Below are 10279 nucleotides of genomic sequence, written 5' to 3' on the forward strand. Positions count from 1 at the left end.
ATAGGAGGGGAGAGGGGTTGCATTACTACCAGTCGCTCTATCCATCCTTGAATTTCTTAACTATCGACTTAGATCCATTGAGTTTGTCAGGTCAGTTCAACTGTGATGATGTGACCCAACCACTAGGTGAGCCAGATTGCCCGCGTACATCCTGACACCTAGAATAAATTCAGGAGGTACAGAAAGTTATTTAAGCAAAAGAGGACTGTTTGGGTGGGGCAAGCAATAGTTCCTGAAGCATCAGACTATGAGGAAAGATGACCCAGTCTTGGGTCAAATTTGGGATAGAGCCACACAATGTTAGAACTCAAAGGCATCACAGAGAGAGAGCATCCAGTCCAGAAGTGAGCAAACTTTACTTGCCAATTCAAGGAAATAAAAGTATTTATAGGTTTCAGTTTTCCCCCTCCCAAACTGAAAATAGCTGTTTTTAGGTTTCATGGAGAAAGATAAAGTCTTAAAACTTATGTCACCCAATTCATTGAATTGAAAAATTATGTTTCAAGCTGTATTGCAAAGTTAGGTGATGACTCCTGGATAGGGATTGATTATCATTGATCATTGTCATTTTACAAGTAGAAAAACTCCTTTTAGCTGCCACCCAATGCATGATTCCAAAGTCACATTTTTAGGCATTTGTCATAGCAGTACTCTACTCTCAGCACAGGGTTCAATCAGAGAAGAGCTACTAAGGTGTATATACATATGTATATATACACAGGGATTTGATCTTTCTGAATTGTGGGGGCTGGTTAAGCAGTCTCTGTAAGGCTGTCGTCTTCTCATCTGAACCTGGAGCTTGACGTCCGAACCAGGCAGGCAAAATCTGGAAGGAATGACGAAGATCAAGAAGAACAAGCCCAAATCCACAAGCATGAGGTTAGAGCCCCATGAGGACAGACTGAAACTAATGCCAATTCTCATTGTCTCTAACCTTAGTGGTGTGAGTATCCTGCAGAAGCCAGGGTTCATTGTCATCATAGAGCTAAGCACACACACCTGGCCCGGAATCAAACGTTGAAGGAGAATCCAGGGGAAGATGGAGGAGCTGCTTCCTCACACCCAGCTGCTGCCTCACATCAATGAGGTGAGTCAGCAGCTCAGCTGACAAGATGTGAGAGCTACAAAATGGCTGAAGCTGTCTAGATCTCCCACAAGACTCCCTGTGGCCTGCCTTAAATGGAAACACACAGTAAAGGGAATTCTGGGGAAAGCAGTTCAGACTGTCTAAATTGACACATTCTAAATCACCATAATCCATCGTATCTGCAGTCCAGCTAGTGGGAAGGAGGAAGGAAATGGAGAAGAATCCATCCTCCTCTATTTAAGGACAATGCATCAAAAGGATATCTAACCCTATAGGCTAAAACCTAGTCAGTTGTCTAAGCCACAAAGGAGATGGGAAATGTAGTCTTCATTCCAGTGGTGATGGGCCCAGGAATTCTGATGCTGGGGAAAGAAGAAGGAAGGATATTGAAGACAACTCACAGTTTCTGCCACAACACCCTTGGCTCTGCCTGGCATATCTTTTCCTCCTCTGCTTGGCAAACTCTAGTAGTTCACCCCTATAAGCTTAGCTCAATTATCATCCTTCCTGCAAAGCCTTCACTCTGTTTTCCCATTGGGCTTTATAAGTCCCTCCATCTTGGCACTTTCTTGTTTATTCATTTAGCAAGTTTTAAGTTCCTTCATACATCAGGCATTGTTTCTGGAAGTGGAGATTTAGCAGTGTAGGGGAGGAAGACATTTCCTCTACCCACTGTACGTTCTTTTGACCAGAGAACAAATTAAATTCACATGAGACAGAATAACAGGAGAAAATTAAACAAATCTTTATAACATGTATACATGGGAGAGGCTCAGGCAATCTGAGCAACTCACGAAAATGGCTGAAGCCACCACCTTAAATATCATCTCCAGCAAAGGACAAAGGAGGATGTTGGGGGTGGGGGAAGTCAGTTACAGGAGGTTACCAGACAAGTACAGTAATTGGGAGTAAGATTATTATGCAGATTTAAGTCCTTGCCTTCCACATTGATGACAGTTTCTAGAGATAAGGTCATCCCTCCTTCCTGGTACAGAGAGGGGGACACCTTTACAGATGGAGATTTCCTTTACAATGTAAATGTCTCTTAACAAAGGGTAAGTAAATTCCACTATTCAGAATCTCTTTCCTGTCTGCAGTTTTCAAAAGTAACCAGCTCAAAATAATCCTCATGCCAAAGAGACATATCTTGGGGTGGCCAATTCCAATCCCTCACAGTAGTGACCAAAATAAAGTCCTTTCCTTTGCAAAATTTATTGCATCACAATTATTTAGTATCCTTTATACTCAAAGGCTGTCTCAAATTGAGACAAGAAGGGCAAGATTCATGGATAACTTCAAGCCTTTTTTATTCCCAACTAAATGTATGAACCTGCTGTCCAGGATTAAGATTAAATAATTGGGTAAGGCTTCAAAAGTACTTCATATTCTTTCCTATGAAGGTAATATTAATCACAAAGGTAGTATTTGTGATTTATAAGTCATGTCTCTTTTAGGGAGTCATGGACCTGGAGAGGACCTTGGAGATTACCTGATGAAAGCACCTCAGTTTATAGGAGAAGTCTCAGTCTTGGATCACGAGATTATTTGCTCAGGATTATATGCCAAATTAGTGTGAGGGCTAGAAATAGAATGCAAGAATATTGATTCTTACACAGATGCCCTTGATGTACTGCATTTTTGTGAAAAAAAAAATCACAGTAAAAAATATACTTATGTTGGGCTAGCCCCGTGGCAGAGTGGTTAAGTTCGTGTACTCTGCTGCAGGCAGCCCAGTGTTTTGTTGGTTTGAATCCTGAGCGCAGACATGGTACTGCTCACTGAGCCACGCTGAGGTGGCATCCCACATGCCACAACTAGAGTGGACCCACAACTAAGAATATACAACTATGTACCGGGGGGATGGGGAGAAAAAGGAAAAAAATAAAATCTTTAAAAATATATATATATACTTATGTTTATAAAATCAGTATTTCCAAAAATTATAGAAACAAAATTAGGGTTAAAAAACCCCCCAAAAGAATAGGGATATGTTGGTATGTGTATATGTGTGATAGTATTGAGGACATTTTCCAGTTCCAATATGGGAAAAAAAGAGCTATAAATAATTTGAATTTAAACATTAGAGAGTGGTAATATAGAATTGTAAAATGTCAGGTTATGTTGAAGATGTTGAAGATGACAGATTACATTTCACATCAAGGTCCATGTAGCCCTTTCCTAAAATTTCATGGATTCTATTAGAGATCTGCTTTATGTTAATTTGAGATCTACACTAGTACACACAAACACTTAAAAACCAAAAATCACAGTTTTAATTGAAAACCGATACAAGAAATAAAGCCATTAAGCACAGTTTTGAGCAGCCATTGAATTCTTGCTCTTTGAACCTTTGCTCCCACACACCAACAGGTGCAGTCTAAAACACACGCCCCCACATCCACACGTACACATTCGGCCACTCACCCGCCCATGGCACACTGTTCTGACACATTTGTTCCACCTTCTTCACCTCCGGGAGACAGTGTGAAGGAGAACGAAAGTCAGGAGCACAGATGTATGACACATAAATGTGTGTACTACACAAAGCCTCTGGAAAAAAGCTTTCAGGAAAATAAACAGTATTAATTTATTTCAGAAAAATTAACTTTCAGTAGAATCAATGAAAATATAGCCAGCTCCTCTAGGCCGAATTCATGAGACCAGAAGCGAAGATTGTGATTCAGAGTTTAATCCAATCCATATTTGATAATATATCTGAAAAAATATAATAAATTGATGGTCTCCTGAGAACAGGGTTTAAAACAGAACTATTAAATTAGCTCTACTAGTCCTAAAAATAAGAAAATAGTAGTTTTAGTTTTACTGATGGTGGAGGAAGACTTTCAATTTAACTCACTAGGGCTTTTGCCCTGGAATCTGAAATCTTTCTGATTCTGCTCTATGTTTAGATTTAGGGGGATACAATTAGATTAAATATTAGATTTTGAAAAGTGCACGAATATGGAAAATCATCAATGCTACTGCTAGAAATACGAAATCCCGGAATTGTGGCAAATCCCAAATTATCATGTGAGATAGATGGCCATTGACTGTGCATTACTGTTGCTGACAAAGCATCTTATATTTTACATAATAAATTTTTGTTTATTGAGAATCTTGGAGGTTTTGGCAAGCAATAAAATAATAAAAAACAGAATAGAAAGATGCACACTTTTTCCACAAATGAGTAGAGAGAGCTCACCTTTGGCATATGCTGACTCTAGGGAATGAGTGCAATTTTTTGGTTACAAGTGGTAGAAAACCTGACCCACATTGGCTTAAAAGAATTATTATTACATGTACCTGAAAAGCCCAAGCGTAGGTCCCAGGCTTCCAGCACAGCTGGATTCAGGCTAGAACAATTTGCCCGTGCTTGGTTGCTCTCCATCCTTTAACCCTGCCTTCTGAGTGCTTTCTGTATCATGTACCTCATGGTGATGCTCCAGTCCTTCCATCCTCTCAGGCTCAAGACCAAAAGGCAAAAGCAACTTGGCTTTCCCAAGAACTTATAGTTACTGACTTGAGTTTCCTGCTCATCCCTGAGGCCAATCACCATGGCTACGGGAACGTGATGCACTGACTGGCTTAGGCTCAAGGAGTATGTTCACTTCTGAGTGAGGACAGAGATGTAGTCTTGCTCAAGCACATGGATCAAAGTAGGGGAGAAAGAAGAAAGAGTGAAACTTAATATGAAAATTGGGAGCTGTTCCTGGAAGATGGAGAACAGGTGAAATTCTGGAATACAAACCATACGGGCCTATTACAGGGGAATCTCAACTGTGGCTGTGGATATATGGTCTTACCGGCTCTATCAGGACCAATTAACAAGCAATCTTAGATCAAGGGTAAGGATAAAAATGCTTAGTGAATCTACCATTTATAAGGCAGATATGTCACTGGATCATCAGTTTTCTTGGCTGTACAAGGACAATTATACCACTTACAACTCAATTTTTTCAATGAGTATTAAAAAACCAATGCATGTGAAAGCATAGGTGGCTAATAAGTGTCAATTACCTTCTCATTTCCCTTTGAGTTAAATTTTCCTTTCTTAGATTGGGAGTTTTTCAGAATAGAAATTACGTCTGATTTGTTTTTTTAAATCTCTAGAACCTAGGACAATACCTAATACATGGTAGAAATTTAATGTGTGCTGAACAAACAGTTGTTAAGCATATTAGTTAGGTTATAGGATAAGCTGCTATAACAAAGAGACTCCAATATATGATGGCTCAAACAAGATACGTGCTCATTTTTCTCTCACGGAACGGTCTGGAGCTGTTGGGCAGTTTTTGGTAGGAAGGCAGCTCTGCTCCTGTAGATCAGCTTCCTTCTGTCTTGTTCTTCCACTTTCCCTTGTTTTCCTCGTGGGCATGGTTGAAGCTGGCTGACTCCCATCGCAACTGTGTTTTAGCCCATGGTAAGCGGGAAGAAAATATGAAGGGGCAAACAGCTTCCTTTTAAGAATGTGATACAGATGTTGTGCACATCTCTTCTACTCACATCCCCTCAGGCAAAACCTAGTCACGTGGCTACAAAGAGCTACAACGGATGCTGAGGAAGATAGCCTGTAGCAAAGCAGTCACATGCCAGCTAAAACTAAGGGGGTCGATCACAAAAAAAGAAAAGATGAGGAGAATGGAGATAGCCGATCAGTTAGTGGTCTGTGTCACACAAGCAGCCATGTGGAGGTCAGAGACCCTGGAGCAGTGGCTACCAGTTTCCTCGCAGTGTTACTGGCAGTGAAAAAGCAAAGGAAAGGGAAGAGACCGTGGATAATAGTTTCAGAGTGTTGTATGTAAATATGTGTTTACAAATACAGTCTCTCTACGTTAAGGCTAAAGACGGAAGTTAGACTCATGGGACTTGAGCTTAGCAGACTGACTGCATATAATCTTAAATGCATTCTAACGCACCTATTTCTTTCAACTCAGCTCACCTAATTTTATTAAGTCAGAACAATGAACTTGGATTTTATTTATTGGATTTTATTCTTAAAGGGTTACTTTTCTAGAAATGATTCACCCTCATTAGACCATTTCTCCACATGAAAGTTCTAAGGGATGTAGGAAGCATTATTTGAGCTAAGAATCATATTTTCAACTAAAGATATATAAAAGAATTTTAATTGATGATTATACTTACAGTCTGTTCCATGTTGAAGGGAGTTGTCCTAAATCAAATATGACATATTCAAGGTAATTAGACGGCCCAGAAAATCTGGGGCAGTCTAATTTTAGATACCTGATGTTGTAACCAATTCTATAAAATAGTTTTGAGCATGCACCACCAATATATGTATGTTTATTTATTTACATATGTATACACTAACATATATATAAACTGACATGTTACATACATTAGAAAACATACACCAAAATAAAAATTTTTAAAGGATGAGCTAAAATAATTATAAACAGAAATTCTAATATTCACTTCTTATTTTCTCCTGGGGCACATGAGCACACAACATGAAAATCAGTGCACTAGTCAATAACAGAATCTGAACCAGAACCCAGGTCTCCTGACTTCTAGTGCAGAGGTCTTTCCTCTTAACCTCAATGCCTTTCATCTTTCTAGTATAAGGCAGGCTTTTGTTCCAGACAAGATAAAGTAAGTGTATCCCATTTTACACCTCCTGCTAACAACAATAACAATAACAAAAAGCCCTGAACAAAATACACAAATCACTTACCAGGAAATCTGAAAAGTGGAGAAAAGAAAGTGAAGTAGCTAGAAACCTTGAGACTTGAGGAATGACCTGGCAGTGAGTTTCCCAGGCTTTTTTTTTTCTTGCTCTCTATCTATCCAGGCCTGTGGGCTAGGAACGTTTGCAACCTGGAAACACTGGTGGGAAGAGAGAAAAAATCCCCAAGAAAATCCTGCTCCCTCTAGCCAAAGGACCAAGAAAGGGGCAGCCCAGCAGAACAGAAACCTTTCAACTGTGTGTAGTAGGCAGAATTCTAAGATGCCCCTCCAGATTTCCTGCCACTGATGTACATGCCGTGACCAGGAACTGTGAATTTGATGGACTTCACCTCTGTGATTAGGCTCTATTATACGGCATGGTTGATTTTAAGATAGGGAGGTTATCCAGGTGGTCCTGGCCTAGTCATATGAGCCCTTTAAATGTCAAGAATTTTCTCTGGCTGGTAGTAGAAGGGGAAGTTAGAGAGATCTGAAGCATGAGTGGGATTTGACATGAGGGTGTCTTTCTGCTGCTCAGATGGAGGGGTGTGACAGCTAGCAAGATACAGAGATCTCGGTCTTACAACTGCAAAGACATGAATTCTGCAAACAACGTGAGGGAGTTGGAAGTGAATCTTTCCCTAGCTGAACCTCCAGGTGGGGATGCACTTGGCCCACATCTTGATTTTAGCCTTATGAGACTTTGAGCTATGGGACTCTTGACTCAGTGAAATTATAAGATAATAAATTTGTGTTGTTTAAGCCACTAAGCTATTGGTAATTTGCTTGTTCTTGAGACAAACGTGAAAAATCCATGTCCTCCCTCACACCAGTGACACAGAAGTAGTGGAACTGGTTGGCGGAATTCTGATTTCCACCCCGAATTAGTTTCCTGTTGCTGCTGTCACAAATTGCCACAAACTTAGTGCTTAAAACAACACAAACATCTTATAGTTCTAGCAATCAGAAGGCCAAAATGGGTCTTATGGGGCTAAAATCAAGGTGTCCACAGAGCTGCGTTCTTTCTGGAGGCTCTGGGGAGAATCTATTTCCTTGCCTTTTCTAGCTTCTAGAAGCTACCTGTATGCCTTGGCTCATGACCCCTCCTCCTCCATCTTTAAAGCACATCACTCCAACCTCTACTTCTGTGATCACATCTCCCCTTTTTCTTGACCCTTTTGTCTTCCTCTTATACATACACTTGTAATTACATTGGGCCTCCCTGGATAATCCAGGATAACTTCCCCATATCAAGATCCTTAACTTAATCACATTTGCAAAATCTCTTTTACCTTGTGAAGTAACATATTCATAGGTTCTGAGGATTAGGGTGCAGACAACTTGGAGGGGGGTATTATTCTGTCTATGACCATCTCCTATAGAACAACACTGTAGAGGCTTTATACACCAAATTGACATTTGAACCACAGCCACAAAAGTGAGCTAAGATACATTCTGAACATAAACAGGTTAACTACATGCTAAATTAGGAGATCTAAACAGGAACCAGAGTCTTATAACATAATATCCAAATGTCCAGGATAGAGTCCAAAATTACTCATCGTATCAGGAAAATCTCAACTGAAATGAGAACAGACAATCAACAGATGCCAACAGCAAGATTCCACAGATGTTGGAGGTGTCAGACAGGGATTTTAAAGCAGCTATTATAAAAATGTTCCATAAGCAATTATAAATATTCTTGAATAAAATGATAAAACAGAAAATCTTAGAAAAGATTTATAGACGATATAAAGAACATCCAAATGGAAATTTTAGAATTTAAAAATATAATAACTGAAATAAAAATCTCATTGGATGGGTGTTTTAATTGTACTCAGGATTTAATTTACAGAGGTGACTGAGTGAGGACACGGAGAGGTCAATGCCATTGCAAGAAGAGTTTATGAAAGGGCATGCCATGCAGTACAGGGCTACACGAGGAAGTACCAGGGTCAGTCAGGAGGCAGGGGGAGTGAAGAGAAAGCACGGGCACATGCCTTTATTGTGGTTTCCAAAAGAAGGAATGGGCAAGGCAGGGTAGGCAAGTTTGAGCAAGTTTAGGATTGGATAGTTGAATAATTTCAGCAGGCTCTGGGCTATAGTAGCGGTCTCTAGTTGTCCCATACCTGGCCCTGGGGTGATTTAGGGCAGGGGAAATACTGGCTTGCTGTGTGAAAGTTAGATAAAGGAGGTGGTTGGGGGTATGAGCTCTGGACTGGCTGGTGTGCACATGAAAACATGTGGTGGGAGATTTTTTTCCTATCTCTAGGAATTAGTCTGGGAGGGGCAGTCTCTCTCTGACCAGCAAGGCCCCCAAGATGTCAAAGCATCATAAGATATAGAAAATAAAAAATGATTGAAACAATGGGCTCAATAAGAAAATGAGGATGCCAGAAGAGTCAGTGAACTTGAAGATAGAGCAACAGAAATTATCAAGATGAACAACAGCAAGAAACAAGATTTTTAATAAATGAATGGATCCCTGGGGACCTGTGGGATAGTAACAGAAGATCTAACTTTCATGTGAAAGCTTCAGGAGAAGAAAAAGAATGCTGAGCTGAAAAATATTTGAAGAAATAATGTTTCAAACTTCTCAAATTTGGTCAAAAACATAAACTTACAGGTTCAAAGAACTGAGTGTACCCCAAACAGAATAAACTTTAAGGAATTCACACCCAGACACATCATAATCAAACTTCTGAAAGTGAAACACAAAGAAAAGCTTTTGAAAGCAGTCGGAGCCCGAGAGAAACAATGCATTACTGACTGGCGACCAATGATTTAAATGACAACAGATTACTCCTCAGAAATTTGAAGGACAGACGGAAGAGGCAAACATTTTTCCAAGTCCTGAGAAAAAAGCATTGTCAACCCAGAATTCTTTATCCAGTAAAAAATGTCCTTCAGGAAAGAAGGTGAAGAAACACTAAGAGAATGTGTCACCAGCAGACCTGCTCTGAAAGAAAGGCTAAATGAAGTTCTTCAGACAGAAAGGAAATGATAACGAAAGGACACCTGGCACCCTGTGAGTCGAAAAGGAGGGGCGGAATTATATGGATTGCATACTGTATGACATTCTCAAAGTGACAGAATTATAGTGATGGAGAATAGATCAGTGTTGCAAGGGGTTCAGGTTAGGAGAGTATTAACACAAAGAAGTTTATTTCTGGTGATGGAACAGTTCTGGATTCTGACTGTGGTGATGGTTACAGGAATCTACACATGTAACAAAATTTCAAATTTCACCCCCTAAAAAAGAGTGTACGTAAAGAAAGACTGGTGACGTTCAAATAAGGTCTCTGTCTGAGTAAACAGCATTGGACCACTGTGAATTTCCTGGTTTTGACATTTTACTCTGGTTTAGATGATATTATCATTGGGGCAATATGGAGTACACAGAAATTCCTTGTAATATTTTTTGCAGCCTTGTCTTAAACGATTTCAAAATAAAATGTTATAATAAAAATATAGAACATATTTTATTTTTTTTAATTGGATAAC

General features: G+C 39.7%; 1 long non-coding RNA gene across 2 annotated transcripts in view; it reads right to left on the reverse strand.

Annotated features, from left to right (window-relative positions):
- LOC138918683 (uncharacterized) overlaps positions 1-10279 on the reverse strand; it is a 202630-nt gene that overhangs the window by 48466 nt on the left and 143885 nt on the right. The gene's annotated exons all lie outside the window — the stretch shown is intronic.

Source organism: Equus caballus, chromosome 18, assembly GCF_041296265.1.
Source record: "Equus caballus isolate H_3958 breed thoroughbred chromosome 18, TB-T2T, whole genome shotgun sequence".
NCBI lineage: Eukaryota > Metazoa > Chordata > Mammalia > Perissodactyla > Equidae > Equus > Equus caballus.